Genomic DNA, 21,708 nt, shown 5'->3' on the forward strand with positions numbered 1-21,708 from the left:
GTTTCACTCAGGAAAGATAAAATGCATACTTCCTAGGTTAGAAAATTAACACATAATTATATGCGTACATCATGGATATACATATGTGTATTTAATATTTAAAACATTCTTAGTTTTTCATAAGTTTGAAAAGTCACTAGTAATTGAATTTGTGAAAGATCGATATTTTTAAAAATAATATATCTTCATTTATTTTGCTATAAAGGCACGTTAAATAAGTTTTTTGCTATTGTTCTAAAAATAAAATTCAATCACTGATTTCATTTAAATATACCTATGATTTTGGGTAATGGGGAAAGAGACAAAACTGTTTACTGCTTTTAATTGCTGAAGATCATATGTACTTTCTTACTTAGTAATTATAACACTATGACCAACCTATTAGTTGGGTGACACTAACTTTTATTTACAGATGGAAATAAAAGACAGAGAACTTTTACAAGTTCATACAGGTCGTAAGTGGAATGCAAGAGATTCAAAACTATGTCTATGCAATTCCAAATCACATTTTTTCTATACTAGAATCATATATAAATGATGAATATATATTATTAATAACAGAATTTTAGCTTATGAATTTCATGCATGTTCTAATTTCCTTCTATTTTAGTATCCCAATAAAGTTTTTGGATTTTTTTATATCATACAGGAATAAGATAAAACAAAAAATCATCCAGAAGTTGCTGTTTGCATCATGTCACTTTTGAAAATTTAAAACTTATAAGAAAATTACAACTAAATGAAAAGAAATAAGATAATGAATGGGATGGATATTAAACTCGTCAAGGATTCCCAAAAACCAAGATTCTAAAATGAGACTGGTTTTGTGTCCTTTCTGATATGTGTCTAAACCTTGATGCAGAATCCACCTTAAAGTGAGAACCTGCTAATGGGCTGCGAATTATTTTTCCCATACATTTAAATTTTGATATTGAGATCGTATTTAAAGGTAAGACATGGAGGCTTACATTTTCAGTTATTACTTAAATTGCACACACAAAAAAAATTAAGCATGCAGAAAGCCAGCATTCTTCAGAGATAAGGATTTGGCTTAAGAATATTGGTTCAAAAATATTGCTTGCATTTGAATAGTCCTGGTAATCGCACCTTCAGTGGCAAACCTTTGGGGAAACTCAGCAGGCCAATGAGGGGATTACTTCTGGGTTCCACACCAGCCTTTATTGTGCAATGACACTGTATGATGTGCAACTTACAACATAGAAGTGTTGGACTTGTCAGGAGAACTGGATTTTGTTTTGTCTCGTTTTCATTTTGTAATTTGATAAATTGTCTCGATAATGCAAGACATTTAAAAGAAAAAAATCTGGATTAATGTACATTTTTTTGCTTCATGACTCTTAAAAGTTCAAATCTGTAAACATGAGAAAGATTGATTTTGTTTGTTGTTCAAGATACTGTTTTTCTTAGACAAAGTAACAGCTATATAAGCAGTAAGGTCATGTTAAGTGCCTTTCATTGTACTTAGCTTTACTCAGTATACTAAATAAGTGTTGCTTATGACTGAGTCCCTGTCTTTCAGTAAGTACTGTGTTATAAAGTAGTAAAAGTTAAAGGTCGTGTACTTTGGAACTAAGTATATCTGGACTGAATCCCTGCTTCATCAATCATATTTATCAAGGCTCAGGCAACTTGCTGGATTGCTGATCACCACCACCTTATTTAGAAAATAGGTTAATAAAATCTATTTTGTAAGCTTAGACTGAAAAGTAGGAATAATATATGTAACATCCTTAGCATGGTGCCTTGAACACAATAGGGATAAGTTATATTTTTCTTAGTTTTAATAATCATTTGGAGAGATCAAATTAATGTGCATAAATATTCAAGAAAAAATAAGTGATGAGCTTTGTGATCCTGGCACAGAGTTTAAATTTGACTTCTTGATAATTGTCCATTGACATGAATTGTTATAATGTTTAGGTTAGATATACATATTCAAATATTCAAATGCCTTGGGTAGAACATATGTATTTTATTTAATTTTTAATATTTATGATTTGCTTTTTTAAGATTTTATTTATTTATTTGACAGAGGGAGACACAGTGAGAGAGGGAACACAAGCAGGGGGAGTGGGAGAGTGAGAAGCAGACTTCCTGCTGAGCAGGGAACCCCATGCAGGGCTCGATCCCAAGACCCTGGGATCATGACCCAAGCCGAAGGCAGACACTTAACGATGAGCCACGCAGGCACCCCGAAGAGTGGTAACTTTCAAACAATATGAATTGACTGGAGAGCATAAGGAAATAGGAGAAAATATCCAAAAATTGTACCAAGTGGATATTGCATGCCTCACCTACAGTGTTTTCCATGGCCTGGTGTGGCCAGTAAAAAAGCTACATGATTCATGGTGGACGACCAAAGACTACCAAGAATTGAACAAGGTAGTACCCCTAATTTATGTCACCGGAATACATTCCCTGGAATGTATGTATTTTAGTAATACATGCTGACCTCTAGTAGAAATTTAGTTTGTTATCTAGATACTATAATTTAAATTTCAAAATGGACAAGGTATCTACTAAAGATATTCATGAAACAAAGCATTGAGAGAATTCCTGGGGTTAAAGAAGATGTACTGAATCATGTTCTTTTACTTAATGTCACACACACACACACACACACACACACACACACACACACACTCTAAATAAACAAACCAAAACCTCTTGCCTTCACTGTCTTTTCCAGCTTCTGCCCCATTTCTCTGATTACTTTCATCCTGTTCATATTGTCTGTCCACATTTCCTCTTCTCATTCTATTCTAAACCTACTCCATTCAAGCATTTACCTCCTTAACTTGTCAGAGTTTGAACATGCCAAGATCACCAGTGGGGCAGTGGTTAATTCTTCGCTAAATCCAAAGGTCAACCCTCACACTTCATTTTAGTGTACAGCAACATTTGCTGGATAAGCATCTCCTCCTTCTTAAAAAACTTTCACGATGTGTGTTTCAGGATAATAGACACATATTTTAAAAACTTACTCCATTGCTTCTCCCTTTTCTCTTGCTGCTGCTTCATCATCTGATTTAAGTAGGTATGGATTGTCATTAACTCGGTCATCAGAACTTCTCCCCATATTTACTCATTGTGTCCCATAGCTTTGAATATTATCTATTGATGACTTATAGCTTCTCCTTTTCTCCTGAACTGAAAATTCATTTATATATGTATGTATACATCTATGTATGTATCTGTGTATGTATTTACCTATGCATCTATCCATGTTTCTATTTGTGTACTACCTATCCATCTATATGGATGTTTACTAGGCATCTCAAACTTAGTATATCTAAAACTGAGCACTTGGTCTCACCCCCAGATTTTATCACAGTTTCCCAAGTCAATAAGTGGCAACTACATCCTTCAAATACCTCAAGCCAAACACTTAGAGACATCATAACTCGTATCTTAATCTCACACCCCACATCTAATCCATCTTTTCAATGATACTATCAAATATATCCAAACTGACAAATTTTCACCTCCTCTACTGTTAGCACTCTTAAATCTTTCCTCTACTTCTGTTCTTAGCATCTTCAGTATATTCCTTACATAGCAACCAGGACTAGCCTGTTAGACCATGTCAGGTAATATCATTTCCTACATAAAATTAGTCAGTGTCTTATTTAGGTCTACTTAATTGTCACTTTTTCTTTGGGGGCTTTTGCTAACTACTTTTTTTTTTAATTGTAAAATATGCCAATATTCTCTATTACCTTTTCCTGTTCTATTTCTTTACTACTACTTAATACCATCTAACATAGTGTTTATTTTTCCTTTTCATTTTGTTTATTATTTGGCATACTCCTGGTATGCCAACTTCACAAAATCTGGGATCTGTTTTTTTTTTTTTTCCATTCCTGTTTTTCCAACATTCAGAACAGTGGTTGGCAAAAAGAAAATATTTAACAAACACATACAACAAAGGTGTTTAACCAACATGTATTGAATAAATGATGCCTGTTCAAGAAATGTGTAAATATGACAATGCACTCATGTTTAGCAGTGATAGTTTTGGGATGAAGGAGCAGGATATTCGAAAGTACTTTTTACTATTCTCTAAATCAAATTATCGGGTGCCTGCGTGGCTCAGTCGGTTGGGCGACTGCCTTCGGCTCAGGTCATGGTCCTTGAGTCCCCGGATCGAGTCCCGCATCGGGCTACCTGCTCAGCAGGAAGTCTGCTTCTCCCTCTGACCCTCCCCCTCTCGTGCTCTCTGTCTCTCATTGTCTCGCTCTCAAAAAAATAAATAAAAATCTTTAAAAAAATTATTATTGAAAAAATATATTCACAGAAAAAGACATTTGATTAAACCATTTCACTAAATGCCGAAAAATTCTTCCTGGTTTGCTCCCAAAAAAGATGTATAGTATTTAACTTTGTATTCGGGTATAATTTACTGACAGTCAGGTTCTGATTTTAAAAAGCTAATAAGGGGGCGCCTGGGTGGCTCAGTCGCTAAGCGGCTGTCTTCGGCTCAGGTAATGATCCCAGGGTCCTGGGATCGAGCCCTGCATCGGGCTCCCCGCTCGGCGGGAGGCCTGCCTCCCCCCCTCCCTCTCCCTCTCCCCCTGCCCGTGTCCCCCCCCTCGCTGTGTTTCTCCCTGTCAAATAAATAAAATTAAAAAAAAAAAAAGCTAATAAATTTTTCACAAGGCAGACAATGAAGATGGGGATAGTTATTCAACTAATTTAATTATATCTCATGATTAAAATAATATGACTAATCAAGGATGGTTAGATGGAGAGCTGACTTAAAATGTAAATATCATTCTTGTTTTATTGGAGCATAAAATATATGAAAAATAATTTTTTAAACTTTAACAGTGAGTTATTTTCAGTCACTCACTATCCCTGTCTCACTTCTATTTTGTAAAATGTCAGAAGCTTATCTAGTGATATATTGATGATTCAAGAGCACAGCAAGAACTCTAAAAGCTAGGATTGATAAATGTTTCCAATATCCTCCCATTTTTTTTTAAACTGTTCTCCAAGGAACTTGACCTCAAGAGCCCTCTTTCTCCTATTATTTTATTTGCTCTATGTCAAAACTTTTAGAAGCATTTTAAAGACTACTTATAGGAGTGCACTTATTGTGATGAGCACTGGGTGATATATGGAATTGTTGAATTACTATATTGTCCACCTGAAGCTAATAAAAACATTTAATGTTAAAGAAAGACACTTACAAATAAAAGAAAACACCCAGTAATTTTCCAATCCTTCTAATGGTAAAAATATCAGTTTTTACCAGAAAATACTAGAGAGAATTATAGAGTAGTCAGACTGAATAAAAATTGCATTTTTAATACTTTAGTTAGAAATTTTGAGAATTCTTAATTTCTAATAATGTCACTTATTATTTTACCTTGGGCAGCATGCAATTAAACATATATGTGCCTCAATTTGTTCATTTGTAAAATAAGAATGACATCTGTCTTAAAATATCCTCATGGCAGTTTTTAGAATTTCATGTGTATATAAATGACAATATCTTATTTTTCTTTCATTCCTCTCCTTCCTCCTCCTCCATCTCTTCTTTTTTCTTCTTCCTCTTTTCCTTATCTACCATTCACCTCTTTCTCCCCTTTTTTCTTCCTTCCACCTCAATGCCCTTCTTCCTATTTCTTATTGAGAGCATGATATACTTGAAGCTTATGAACTTTGAATTCACATAGAACAGAATCGTAATATCAATCTGTTTTTACTTTGTCTTTGGACATAATCCAATATCTATGCCCTTTATTATCATTTACTGTAAAAAGGATTTAAGTATTACTATTCATCCATTTATAAAGGAAGAACAGTGACATAGAGACTTGAAGAAATTAGTGTGAATTAGAACCGAGTTTTGCACTGGCCAATATATGTTCTGGGCTTTGCTCTTAACTACTATACACTACCACTTGACAGATACCAATGATTTTCACTAGCCCAAAATCTCATGGTCTCTTTAATTTCATGATTGGGACAGAACATCTGAATCTGACTTCTGATACAGACAATGTGTTTCAGGACAGAGATGCTATTTTTTTTTTTTTTTTTGTATCTTTCATTCACCATCTTCTTTTTCTTAATGTTTCAAGTTTTTATTTAAATTTATTTAGTTAACATATAGTGTAATATTTGTTTCAGGAGTAGAATTTGTGACTCAGCACTTACATATAACACCCAGTGCTCATCAAAGTGCCCTCCTAAATACCCATCACCCATTTAACCCATCCTCCACAACCTCCCCTCCAGCAACCCTCAGTTTGTTCTCTATAGTTAAGAGTCTCATTTATGATTTGCCTCCCTCTTTTTGTTTTTACTTTCCCCTATGTTCATCTGTTTTGTTAGAGGTGCTTTTTTTTTTTTTTTTAATTTGACAGAGAAAGACACAGCGAGAGAAGGAACACAAGCAGGGGGAGTGGGAGAGGGAGAAGCAGGCTTCCCGCTGAGCAGAGAGCCCAATGTGGGGCTCGATCCCAGGACCCTGGGATCCTGACATGAGCCAATGGCAGACGCTTAACGACTGAGCCACCCAGGCGCCCCAGAGGTGCTATTTTTGAAGAATGTCTATATCCCTTCCATTTGATATGAAAGATGTTTCCAAAGCTTTGTTTCTATTTTTTATGTACAGACATAAAATAGCATTAATTAATATTCAAACTTTGAAATATCTTTGAAGTATCTTTAATAATAAATTAAGCAGCAGATATGCTCAAAATGTTTATATCATTAAAAACTAAGGAGTTGAGATGAACAATTCCTCCCCAAAGAGGTAACTAACATAATCATTTTCTATGAGCCCAGAGGAGCCTCAATGCCCACTCCTCTTTTTGGATATGCTAGGAAATTCCGTAATACGGCTTGAAATTCTAATTTCAAAAGAATCAGTGTACTTTGATCTTAATATATTTTAGTATTATCTGCCCTGACTTAGAGTTCTCTCAGAAAAAGTGAACCTACTATACTTAACAAATACATAGTGCCATGAGAGACAACGTGGTGCAGTGGTTTATGCACAGAAGTCAGACATTTGTGTCTGCATTTGAGCTGGGCAAATTATTAATGTTTTATCATCTTAACATGTTACTTAACTACTCTAATTCTTGCTTTTATAAGTAGAATAAATACCAAATCACAGCACAGTAAATATCTATCTTCCAGGATTACCTAGGGCTTTTATATTCATGTAAATATGAAAAATATAGCAATGTGTCCATCACATGATTGGTTTTCTGTAAATGAATCCTGCATTTTAGATAGTGGCAGTATATCAGTAATATTATTATTCCACTGACATGGAAAATAATTAAATTAATACCTGTCTATTATAACTGTAAGAATTTAGTCATTTTTCATGTCAGTCATTATGGTTCCTTTCTGAAATGATAGGAAGCATTAGAATTAGGAAGTACGGTCATAGGGGCCATCTTTGTAACATCAGTTTCTAGCATCCTATATCTAATTATCATGCTCCAAATAATATGCATTGGGTACCTATACTATGATATATCATGAAAGATGTCAATGGATATATAAGCATTGCACATCAATACAGAGAGAAAAAAGAATATACTCTAGAAAACTATTCATGAATAACATTTATAAAACAAATATAAACTATTATGTGCATTCAATTAAATTATGTTTACATTTTGCCATTTTCCAAATATATCACCACGTAAGAAAACTGTTTTTGTTTATAGTGAAGCTATAAAGAAGATGCCATTTTATCTCCTGTAGTATATGAGATGCAATGATACTCTTTTAGAAGGTTAACATAAATGAGTAAGTTTTGGAGGATGCAACTTGAAAGAGAAGAGTTGAAATTTACCAGAATCAGTGGTTCTCCAGCTCTATATTTTGAGGTCCTATAGTGTCACAATCAACCATTTATTAATTCAATAGGTATTTGTTAAGACATTTGTCTAGTGTTTTATCACGTGTTCGAGATAATGCATTAACTCGACCAGATGCGATTCGTATTCTCATAGATTCGATTCTTTCCTGTGGAAGCCAAACACTGTACAAGTAATGTTAACTGCAAAGATATCTACACACTCAGAGGAAACAAGGTAATTTGAGGTGGTAAACAAAGGGAGATAATCTGTGAAACAGGAGAATCTCCTTGGAGGAATGATGTTTATGTGTGGCTCAGACAGTGAATACAATGGAAGAGAAATAGGAGGAGATGACAGACACAGGAGACAGAAAGAACAGGACTTGTTTGCTTGTAAAAAATAAGAGGCAGGGAGGATGAAAGTATGATGTTGAATTGCTATTTGAGCAACTGAGATCCTGAGAATGGTATAATTTACTGACTCATTTTTGTTGGTGTGTGTTTGTTTTCTTTTTCAAGTTTTTATTTAAATTCCAGTTAGTTAACATAAGGTTTAATAGTAGTTTCAGGTGTGGAATTGTTTCCTTTCTTGTTTTTGGTGCAGACAAGTAGAGAAGTGGTAGGAAGCAAGAACTCAGTTTTATTCTTTTTAAGTTGGAGGTCTTTGTGAAACATCCAAAAAGAGATAACCTGTAGGCGTCTGGGTATGAAGATCTAGAACTCAGAAAAGTGGTCATGTTTAAGTATGTCGACTTAGGGATTACAAATGTATAGGTGGTTCTTGCAGCCATTGTAGTATGGAAGATAAAATTTAAAAGAACAGTACAATGAATAAGGAAAGAAAAGAACCAATGATAGAGGCCTGAGGAATTCCAATATGAACAGATCTTAAATAAAGGGGGGATTGAAAAGGAAAATGAGAAGTTTCCAGAGATACAGAAGAAATATGGTAACTCCTTCCTCACAGAAAGCTAAGAAGAAATATTTGAGTGAGAAGGGGGAGATCAGTAGATGCAGCTAAGAAGCACAAAAAAATACAATAAGTACCCCAGGTATTAAGTGGGATAGTGTTCATTGTTTACTTTAATCAGATCGATTTAGGTACAGTGATTTGGGGGGAATCCAGTCTAGAATGGGGATGACAGTCTATGGGTAATATGAAATTTGAGTTTCCTAGAAAGCCTTTCTTTTATAGGCAGCAGAAGTCTTAAAAAACTTAATTGTCTCTAACTCTTCATTCTTCAACTCTATATTGACTCGTGTAGTCTGATTCACATACCTGGGTTTATTTTTTACCCTTTATTACTCCATTTTTAACATTCAATATTACTCACCTGCTCCCCCCAAAATATTGTAATTACCATTCTTTGAGTTTGGGTAAAATTTTATTCTTGTGCCTGGAGTGTTCTGTCACAATAGTCTATCTAATTCACATCTATTCCTCATGATCAAACTGAGATGACAACTTCTTTGTGTACTACTTCTGATCCCTGATAAGCTGATATGTTATTTGTCCCAGGAACAGTGGGTTGAAATTTCCATTATTGAATCTAATAGTTGGAAGTGGACATTTGTAAACTATCCTAACAATTTGAAAGATTAATTTTGTGCTTGTTCAATCAAATAATTTTTCTAAATGAGAATTGTAATTAGTTTATCAGTATTTCATTTTTTCTAGCAATTTATTTCATTGTATTTTACAAATGCATCATAGAATTTCTTAAGGAGTGATATTTTGTCCTACATAGTTTGGGAAGCATTGAACTGGATGACATGGAAATGACCTAAATGCTATTGTACAATAAATATGTCTTGGATGCAAAATTAGAACATGTCATAGCAGGCTCCTTTTGGATTTCATTGTAAAAATTGTATATTATTGACAGACAAGGTAAAATAATAATTCCCAAACACTTGAATTGTAAATATAGAACAAAAATTCTAGCTGAAATAACATATTTTTAGATCAAAGAAAGTGAATAAATCATGTTTTCCTTGGAAATGTAAAGATAGGATGAAAAGAGAAATGTTTTTTTTTTAAGATTTTATTTATTTGACAGAGGGAGACACAGCGAGAGAGAGAACACAAGCAGGGGGAGTGGGAGAGGGAGAAGCAGCAGGAAGCCTGATGTGGGGCTCCATTCCAAGACCCTGGGATCCTGGCCTGAGCTGAAGGCAGACGCTTAACAATTGAGCCACCCAGGTGCCCCTGAAAAGTGAAATGTTAACCACTAGGGAAGAAAATTATGAGGGGACTATTATACTATTAAAAGAAATCCTGTTTCCTATTAAGTCAAGGCTGATTTAAGATAGTTAATTTTAGGAACACATGTTTAAAAAAGTACATAAAACATAGATAACAGTTTTATGTAAAAAAATCTAACAATGAAATTGTGACTACAGTTGACCTTTGAGCAATTTGGGGGCATGGGACGCTGACCTTCATGCAGTTCAATTCCATGTTTAACTTTTAACTCCCCCAAAACTTAAGTACTAATAATCTACTGTTGACTGGAAAACTTACAAAAAACATACACATTTGGTTAACACATATTTTGAATATTATATGTATTATATATAGCAGTTTTACAACAAAACAAACTAGGTAAAAGAAAATATTACTAAGAAAATCACAATGAAAGAAAATACATGTACAGTACTGTACTGCAAAAAAAATTTGTGAACAAGTGGCCCATACAGTTCAAACCCATGTTATCCAAATGTCAAATGTATATCCAAGAAAGACATATTATTCTAATTAGACAAATAGTTAATTTATGAGTAGCTACTATACTTTAGATTACTTGAAGTTGAAAGTTAAATGGATTTCCTTACCTTGATATACATGAGTCAAATTGGAAAGACAGATTACACATTTTAAAACAAATTATAACATGGCAAATAGCATATGCAAGTTTAACACAAATTATATTATGAAAGCTAGGGAAAGAATACTTATTCATCTGATAGAGGTTTAGGCATGAGGATGAGAAAAAAGTTAAATTGAGTGAAAGGAAGCACTCAAAAGGATTTTAAAAATGTATATGCTACAATTAGCATGGGTGAGGTAGAAAGAACATCCCAGGGGGCACCTGGGTGACTCAGTAGGTTAAGCTTCTGCTTTCAGCTCAGGTGATGATCCCAGGGTCCTGGGATTGAGCCCAGCATCAGACTCCTCGCTCAAAGGGGAACCGGCTTCTCCCTCTGCCCCTTCCCCTGCTTGTGTGCTTGCTCTCTCTCTCTCTCAAATAAATAAATAAATTTAAAAAAAATAAAAGAAAGAACATCCCAGGAAGAATTAGCATATTGAAGGTATCACAAACCCAGATTTCTACTACAAAGCTGTAGTAATCAAAACAGTATGGCAAAAAACAACAACAACAACAACAACAAACAGTATGGTATTGGCACAAAAATAAACACAGAGATCAATAGAAGAGAATAGAAAGCATAGAAATAAACCTACACTTATGTGGTCAGTTAATCACGGACAAAGGAAACAAAAATATGCAATGAAGAAAAAACAGTCACTTCATAAATGGTTTTGGGAAAACTAGACTGCTACATGCAGACAAACGGAACTGGACCACTTTCTCACACCACACACAAAAACAAACTCAAAATGGATTGAAGACCTCAATGAAAGACCCGAAGGCATAAGACTCTTAGGAAAAAACATAGGGAATAAACTCTTGGACATTAGCCTTACCAATATTTTTCTGGATCTATCTTCTCAGGCAAGAGAAACAAAAGCAAAAACAAAACAAAACAAAACATAAAACAAAAAACAATTCGTACTATATCAAACTAAAAATCTTTTGCACTATGAAGAAAACCAACAAAACAAAAATGCAACTTACTGAATGGAAGAAGATATATGATATATCCAATAAGGGATTAATACTCAAATACACAAAGAACTCATACAACTCAATACAAAAAAACAAATAATCCAGTTAGAAAATGGACAGGAGGCCAGAATAGACATTTTTCCAAAGAACACAGTCAATAGACATATGAAAAGATGCTCAACATCACTAATCATCAGGAAAATGCAAATCAAAATCACAATATCACCTCAAACCAGTCAGAATGGCTAGTATCAAGAGGATAAGAAATAACAAATGTTGGTGAGGATGTGGAAAAAAGGAAACCCTCATGCGTTATTTGTGGGAATTTAAATTGGTGCAATCAGTGTGGAAAATAGAAATACTATATGATCCAATAATTCCAGTACTGGGTATTTACCCAAGGAAACAAAAAGACTAATACACACACACATACACACACACACACACACACACACACACACATGCATTCTTATGCTTATTGCAGCATTATTTACAATATCCAAGGTCTGGAAGCAACCTGTGTCCAGGAATAGATGAATAGATATAGAAGATGTGGTACACACACACACAGACGCATGCATACACAAACACTGGAGTATTACTCAGCCATGAAAAATAATGAAATCTTAGCATTTGCTGCAACATGGTTGAAGCTGGAGGATATTTTGCTGAGTGAAATAAGTGAGACAAAGACAAATACCATATTATTTCACTTATGAGTGGAATCTAAAAAACAAAACGAAGAAGAGAAACAGACTCATAAATTCAGAGACCAATGTGGTTGTCAGAGGGTGGGGTGATGAGCAAAATAGGTGAAGGGGATTAAGATGTACAAACTTCTAGGTAAAAAATAAATAAGTCATAGGGATGAAAATTACAGCATAGGGAATATAGTTAGTAATATTGGAATAACTTTGTATTGTGACAGATAGTATCTACACTTATTGTGGTAAGCATTTCATAATGTATATAATTGCCTAATCATTCTGTTATACACCAGAAACTAATATAATATTGTATGTCAACTATACTTCAGTTCATATATAAATAGCATGAATGGTGGACAAAGAGCATTCCAGGAAGAAGAATTAACATATCAAAGGCAAAGAAGCTGAAAAGTAACAAGCTTTCTTGCTTACTGTAATTAAGTCGATGGTGTGATGATACAAATTAAAGCAAACAGAAGGGAAGGTTTGGCTGGAACTGAGGGTAGAGGCCTAGCTGACTTTCTAGCATCTGGACTTTTTCTTTCCATTCAAATCAGGGGGATAGTATTTTAAGATACTACATTCATCAAATTAAATCTGGTAACAATGTGGAAGATAGAATGGACAATAGAAAGACTGAAGACAGAGAGCTCAGTCAAACTGAGAAGCAAATCTTTTGGGAGCCTGTTCAGGACTGCCACACTTGGGAGGCAGCTGAGTATCCTGGGCTCTGCTTTGATTTTGAAGATACTCAGCCACCTCTCATACTTAACCAGCTTGTGACATTGGGCAATGTCCTTATTTTCTCTTCTCTTAAATTTTACTGAGACAAGCTATGTCACTGGAGTCATCTGAACGAATGCCATCTTCTTGTAGGGATTTCCATAAGGAAATGCCTATGGCCCAGAGCCTGGAATATTGCTAAGAAATTAAAGTCTACAGATGTAAACATAATATAAAAGTTTTCACATCATTTAAATATATTAAAAACTATAAAATGAAGGAAGGTTTAACAAAATTTTCACACCGTAATAAAAGTATTGACGTTATTTATTTTTTTCTTTCTGTATGTGCATGCTCATGGGGGAGTAAGTAAAAAACAATTTAAATCAAATATAAATCACTGGGCACATCTTTGGATACAACTGAGCCTAAAGTAATAAATATATGCATATGCACATATATTTCTAATTTAATCTCTACTGGACAACACCCTTTATGTAACAAAACAGAATAATTATGTAATAAATATACCATAGATTCTATCAAATGTGGTTATGGCCCACATAGTTTAGACAAACGTATATATCCGGGTACAATAGAACAAAATGTGATATTAAAGGTAAAAGGAATATGATATTCCATTACTATTTTATTTCAGTTATGTGAAATATTGGTTTAACAGGGATTTTGCTCTTTGAACTTGTAATGAATCAAGGCAATCTTCTGTATATAAACCTGTTATGAATTTGTCAAATTAACACACACTAAGTGGAGCACAGGGTGGTAGATGGTGAGCCGAGGTTCGACAGCAGACCGCAAGAGAAATGAAAATAGAGAAGTTTATTACTCACAGGTTCTGGAGGAAAGTATCCAGCAGGCTTCAAGGAGCTACACAGGGAGGTGAGAGAAGATGGGGTTCCGATATAGACAGACAAGACCTGAGGCCCATGCCTTTACTAGGGTGTGTGAGTGGAGTGCTAGGGGTTCCTGGTTTAAGGCCGAGTTAGTCAATTCAGACCAAAATAGGGGCTTTTGGTAAGCCCCAAGGAAGTCTTATCTTAGGCGCACATTAAGAAAAGTCATTGGGAAACAGGGGGGACTGTTAGTCCCAAGGGTTGTTGAAAAAGTCCTATCAGAATGGACATTTACTTGTGACTCTGAGGTCTGCTCTCTTGGGCATGTTCTTGTCTGAAGGGCTAGTGTCAGGTGAAGGTCACCGCAGGCTGCTTGGTCAAACAAAACAGATGCCAAAGCAGCAATATCTTAGCTTAGGTAACTCTTGACAAAACCTGAAGATGAGCAGAGTGTATTAGTTATCAGACAGTTCATGATGAAAGAGTTCTTAGTTCTTTCATGATCTAACAGTTCAAACAAAAAAGATTAAAAGTTGTGCTTAACATAACGTACTTCTGAGAAATAATTTTGTTTTGGTATTTTTGTGCTTTTCTTTGATTCTTTGATTCCAAATAAATTAAAAGAAATTATATTTTAGGCGTGTACCTTGTCCAGATTAACATTTTACTGGTACTTTTGGCTGGTCCAATAAAGACCTCTCAAAATCATTACTGAACCTGTTGCTGTGACCTTAATGTTATTTAAATACAACATACTTTTTTTTAATTGTTCCTTTTATAGACTGTAATGCTCAAAATTATCCAGTAACAAATTTCTTTCCTGTACTATTACTCATAATAGTAGTATTTAACAAATGAGGAGTAAATTAAGGCAAACTAAGAATTCAACATTCCATTTTTTGCTTCGTTTTGTTTTTTAATTAACTAAAGGCTACAGGGCAAGAGGTCTGAAGGCATAATATTGCAGAAAGTGGAAACTGACATTGATATGATTTAAGCATTTTAATATCCTCACAATACACATTTGTGCTTCTTAACAACATAGAATATAGCAGTGACGAAATTTATATTTCTGTTAGAATTTGTGTAATTTTACATAAATGTGAGTGATCTTAGATTCACGTATGCTTACACTGCATCTTACCATCTGCTGTGAAAACTATGCTATTTATATGACTACATGATAAGAGCTCGGAAGCTTGGAGGCAGTCATTGTTTGAACTTGATATTGCCCTTAAAGTGTGTTCAATGGATCATCAAGTTCCTACAAGAATATCTTGCAAGGTCAGAACCCCAGAATATCACCTTTCTCTTCCCTTCCTCCCTCCTTCCTTCTTTTCTGTTTTTCTTTCTTTCTTTCATATACATTGAAGAATACCAGTCTTCCACTGTAATAGATCCTGGGAACACTAGTGTGAAAACCAAACCAAAACAAAACAAAACAAAAAAATGTTCCCTCCTCTTCAGACATTCTCTGTATTTTGATGGATAATCACATGTAAGTAGTCCAACACAAGATAATATGACACAAGCCAAAATAGAGGCATTAACGAGCTGCTAAGACCAAGTGGATGATTTTCTTTTTTACTGCAGAAATTGAGAGCATCTTTAGAAACCTTCTCCAGTTATAAAGAGTCCCGACACACTGACGAATCATCCCGAGGACATCTCTAATATTAAAGGGCAATCTTCTAAAGTAGAAATTATCTCCTCTAAATACCTTCTATCCTCAGCTTTTCAAGCTTTAACTGAAGGCATTTAGCTATAGAGACACCTCTGGAGAATTTGGGAAGGAAGGCAAAGATGAATTCTCTACCCACTTAAGAGTTTCAAATGTGCAAACTTTTCGGGCTCTGTAACATTAGTATGTTATATTTTATTAGTGGCTTTTTAAACTGACAGTCATCAAATAATTTTCAATCCTTGTTGATCTACTGGGATTCAACTAAGTAACCTGAGCCCACCAGTCTGTCACCACATAAAGCCTATGAATGTCACACTCATTTATTTTCCTATGAGAAGTTAGTTCTCTTTTAGAGAGATTTATTGTGAACTGCCTACTACATCAACATATTGGATATTTTAGTTGAGAATTGATCTTACTCTTAAGTCAAGAATGCTGTACCTCTGCCTTCTTATAAACTCATCATTTTAACATCATTTTGTGAAAAGTGTGAATTAATTATCACCTGTCTTTTTTTTATTGCAGTTTAAGTTTCCTTAATACACATTTTCACTGCCTCCAAAATAAACATTTAATATTACTTCATGTTTGGACATTTCTGACTTTTCAATTATTGGCTATTTGATTTCTTAAAAATAAAAATGTAATGTAATTTCTTTTAGCAAAATATCTGATGAAATACTGGCTATATAACTGAGTCCTTCATTTGTCAGTACTGGTCTGTGTGCCACTGAATATCTATTTATTATCTGTTTCTCATTAACATTTAATAAAATCCATTTGTAATCTGAATTTAATTTAATAAGGACTTTAACATAGAATCCCTGAGACATTCAGAAGATATGCTACTTCTTTTTTACAGAGAGGAAGATTTCAAAGAGCTTTCACACTAAAATTCCTGAGAAACTACTTTTGTCTTAAGAGAGATTTTATGTAGAATTCTTTTAACTCAACATTATAAGAAGCATATAAACAGCAAGAACAGCCACAAACCCTGAGTTGTTGAATGCTAAAATGAAATCTGCTTCATTTCAAAATGAGAAGAAAAAAATCAAGTACATTTTTCTACAACTATAAAAAAGGAAATCCATAAATGTACTTATTTGCTTTTACTTTCAATCAGCATTTCTGGCATTGCATAGATATATCTTCTTTTTTAACATTTTTATTTAAATTCAATTTAGTTAACATATACTGTATTATTAGTTTCAGGGGAACGTAATGTCTTCTTAGGACTTTGTTGGCAATAGAATTCCTCTAACTTAAATTAATGGTCCAAGTATGTCATGATTCAAATATGTAAATACAATTTCACTAAAATACTTAATTTTCAAGCTATTTCTTCTTGGGTCTATACTGTGCTATAATAGAAAAAAAAAAATCTGAACTCACAGCTTAGCTCTGCTTCTGCACAAAATGACAACATATCCACTCTGCCAGATTACATCTCTTCCAAATACTCACATCATCCACCATCACATCCATCCTAAAAGGAGGGACCAACATGTGGAGTACTATAATACATAATGCATGTGTGATGGAAAGTGCTATTTTTTCAGATGGGTCCCTGCTGTTGTCTCATGGTTATTCATTTAGGAGGTTGAAGACACTAACACTCAGCAAGTGATTGCAAGATGATCAAAGTGTTTCCATTAGTAGAGAATTCATGTGTGGAGCTAATTCTTTAATGAGCTGACAGAGAAGGTCTCATCTTAGCTTATCAATCTGCTTCCATTCTCTAGAATTTCTCCCTGTCTGTACTACATTCAATCAATCAATAAATCATTTTATTCTATACACAATATATCTCTGGACTTTACCATCTGAATTCAAATCATTATCACTTCTAACATACCGACTGATCTATGTGGGTCTTCATCCAACACCCATGGAATATGTAGCAAAACAGTAAATATACTAGAGTTTGTATCTGCTGTACTTAGAGCTCACACATGTTCCACAGTATCACCTGGTGAAATAGAACTTGGAATTTATTATTATAGGTGAATCACTTATTATTGCATTACCATTTTAATTGTCACCTAGTGTGTCTTCAATTTACAGAAGCCAGATTGATTCTTTAAAATTTGAGTTATATCATGTCACTGCTCTGATGAAACCCTCCAACAGCCACATATATCACTCAGAAGAAAATCCAAGGTACTCTCCCATATTCTAGAAGGTTATTCATTATTTCCCAACTTCATCTCTCTGGTCATGTGTTTAACCACGCTGTTCCTACCTCACTCTGCTCTGAACACACTGGCCTGCTTGCTGTTTCTCAAATAGTCTGGATGTTGTGGTCCCTCAGGGTCTCTGTCCTTGATGCTACTTCTGTCTGGAAGGATCCTCTTCAAGCTATCTTCATAGTTTGCTATCTAGCTTGGGCTTCTGCTCATAGATCTTGTTCTTCCTATCAAAATCATATTTCTTCTTTCCATTATTTGGATCTCTTACTTCCTTTATGTTTTCTTCTTAGAACTTATCATCCTCGGATATATCACATATGTATTTCTTTATTCTCTGTCTTATTTCTTAAATATTAGTTATAATTGAATATTAGTTCAATGTGTGCCATTGTGACATAGTATTTTAGAAAGTGCTTCCAGGTATAAAACTGCTTAATAATTAACCCAGTTCTGCTTCTTATTGGCTATGGGACAGGACACAGATCTCTTCACATCTAAGTGCATTAGTCTCTGCTCTGTCAACTGGGATAACAGTACCTAACTCTGGGTTGTTAGGACTTCACATGATTTAACTGTTTAGAAAAGTTCCTGGTGCATATAAGATGCTATGTAAGTGCTGGCTATTATTTTAAAATAAAATGAGAGAGAGAAAGAGAAAGAAAGAGAGAAAGAGAGTTTTTCCACTCTGACACATAGAAAAATTACTGGTACATAGTTGGTGCTCAGTTAATACTTTTGAATGAAACAACAAACTCCACACATATTTACCATATCATATTAGTTGTTAGCTTGGATCCTTTTATGTTAATAAATTCTATTTGCATTTGTATAACTGCTAATGATTGATTTGTATAATAAATATCCAAAATATAATGCTTGGAATAAATATCATGAACAGCAAGACGTGACAGTGAATACTTTCTCAAGTGTTGTTTTTTTTTAATCCATATTAGGTAAGTGACTGGTTGTATAACTTCAGGAGGACATTCATATTTCATGACCACAATTTTTTCACCTTTTAAAAAATCTCAGTGTCATTTACTTCATAAGGTTGCTTATGATCAGGTGCCTATCTGTATAGATCATAAAGCAGTGCTTATAATGATAAATATTCAATGTATTTTCCTCCATTCCTCTACCTTCACCTTTTTCACTCCCTCTATGTCATGTACCATGGTGAAGAATACGTTTTGAACCAGGTTATTTGCATTCAAAATCCATTCTTGCAACTTGTTAGCTGTGTCACCCAGATAAATTACTTAACCACTTGGAGCCACATTTCTTGTGTGTAAAATGAAGATAATGTTATATCTAAAGCCATAAAGATGGTATGTTAATTAAATTACTTAATAAAGGTAAAGGTCTTGGAACTGTGGTGGACTCTTATTAAGCATTCAGTGATATTAGTTATGATTGCTAGCAGTATTCTTAATGGTTTTCAATGCTATTTCTCCATTACATATTAATTTAAAACAAAAATGAGATAAATGATTTAGTTACAACATTACACTAGGAGCAAACACACTTCAGTGATGAAAAATGATAATCTATATCAAAGTATAGATGAAAGAATAGCAAATAGTATATATCAAGCATTGAAATTGATCCAAGTTCTAGGTTTCAATAACATTCAGTTTCTTTAAGGTCCATCATATCTATTTAAGACACCTTATGTCCAGAAGAGAAGTGGTAGAATTTCCTTACCTGTATTACACTTTTTTATCCCTGCTTTGTACTGTATTTAATAATAACATTTTGTTTAGACTTAAAATTGTCTGCACTGGGATTATAAATTATATGGTTGCTTTTTCTACATTTAAGCCTGTGAGAAAAGTGCACTCTAGAAGCCTATGTCCTTCAAAACTACTTTTGAAAGAAACTTATTAACTTTGAAAGAAGTTATTTTTCAAGAAATGATAGCTGTACAATGGGGAAAATAATCCTGCTATGCCTCATAGTTGTCATTTTGTACCATGAGGAACAGAGGCTAAGCTGTCTGCCATATTCATTGAAAAAGAAATTCTGATTATCATTTGCAGTCACGATTTTATGGACACTATACACTGCATGACATGTTCGTGATAGGGGTAATTTTATAATTCATGTAAAAAATAGTTGATCTTGTATGGAATTATTGAATATTGTATATTACATTCCTGAAGCTAATCTAGCACTGTATGTTACTAACTAGAATTAAAATAAAAACTGAAAAAAAGGAATAACAAAAAGATAAAGAACCTGAAAAAAATAGTTGATCTTATATTTATTTAACATCTGATGATCTGACCATTTTTATTTCTCTCGTGTGCCCAAGAAGCTAATGTCTTGGTCAAAGATGGAAAGCATACACTTTATGTGAAGGAGGAAAACTGAATTATATTTCATATCTCCCCATCGCCCACATGCTAAAGGAACTCATATTTTCCTACTACTATGATACTACAATAATGTTTAAAATATATAACATATAACCTATCTATATCTACACATCAAGAGGATGAATGCATAGATGAGGACATGCTGTGTGTGTACTTTGAAATGTAAGGGCTAGAGGGCCAAATATTTGATGATCAAAAGGGTAAACCCTTCATTAGTACTGTTTATTAAGAATTTTTGGCAGGTCCTCACACAGGAGATTGGTAAAATTAAACTTGCCTACTTCTTTGAAGTAACTTGTTTTGTGCTGTAAAATGAAGGTCAGAAGCATGCACTTATTTCCTGAGGGAAGCTTTCAGAACTTAATCTAATTCACCATCTTTTCTTTTTTTAACTTCTGCCTTGGAAATAAGCGATGTTCCATGTGATGTCTGCTTCTTCACTGTAGATCCCAGAGTGAGGAAAATGTGCAGTAGATCCATCAGCTGGTCTGTGATATACATATAGTGTGTGTGTGGAAAATAAGTGTGTGTTGTTTTGAACCACATTTGTGACACAGCCTATTTTGAGAAGTGCATTCAATGAAACGAATTGAAATGATTAAATCTTGTTTTAAAAAGGTAATTTAAATGATAAAAATCATTTCATGATTTTCAGTTCATTACTAAACATCCTTTTATCATTAGAATAACTTACAGCAAAGAGAAAAACAGAGAAACAGTTTTCTATATCATTGTCATTTTTTTCCTCTTCTACTTAAAATTGTAAGGCAGGACTACATCAAACTTAAAAAAAAAAATCTGCACAGCAAAGGAAATCATCAACAAAATGAAAAAGCAACCTATGGATGGGAGAAAATATTTGCAAACCACATATCCACTAAGGGGTTTATTTACAAAATATACAAGGAACTCATACCACTCAAAGCAAAAGAATAATCCAATTTAAAAAAGGGCAAAGGAGCTTAAAATAGGTATTTTTTCCTAAGAAAGCATACATATGCTCAACAGACATGAAAAGATGTTCACCACCACTAATTATCAGGAAAATGCAAATTAAAACCACAATAAGGTATCACCTTGCAACTGTTAACAATGGTTATCTTCAAAAAGACAAAAGATATCAAGTGTTGGCCAGGATGTGGAGTAAAGGGAACCCTGTAAGCTGTTGGTGGGAATGTAAATCAGTACAGCCATTTTGGAAGACATAATGGAGGTTCCTCAAGAAATTAAAAATAGAACTATCATAAAAAATAGGGGTCCCTGAGTGGCTCAGTGGGTTAAGCGTCCGACTTTTGATTTCAGCTCAGGTCATGATCTCAGGGTTGTAAGATTGAGCCCCACCTCAAACTAGCTGGGCATGAAGCCTGCTTAAGATTTTCTCTCTCTCTCCCTCTCCCTTTGCCCCTCCCCACCCACTTGCATTATCTCTCTCTCTCAAAAAAATAGAAAATAAAATTGTATTAATTAAAT

The 21,708-nt window shown here is 34.2% G+C and overlaps 1 protein-coding gene across 1 annotated transcript in view; it reads left to right on the forward strand.

Annotated features, from left to right (window-relative positions):
* Positions 1–21,708, forward strand: part of TECRL (trans-2,3-enoyl-CoA reductase like) — a 110,124-nt gene that overhangs the window by 843 nt on the left and 87,573 nt on the right. The gene's annotated exons all lie outside the window — the stretch shown is intronic.

This window comes from Eumetopias jubatus, unplaced genomic scaffold, assembly GCF_037043125.1.
Source record: "Eumetopias jubatus isolate StellerSeaLion01/CBP00866 unplaced genomic scaffold, mEumJub1_p1.0 scaffold_2, whole genome shotgun sequence".
Classification (NCBI taxonomy): Eukaryota; Metazoa; Chordata; class Mammalia; order Carnivora; family Otariidae; genus Eumetopias; species Eumetopias jubatus.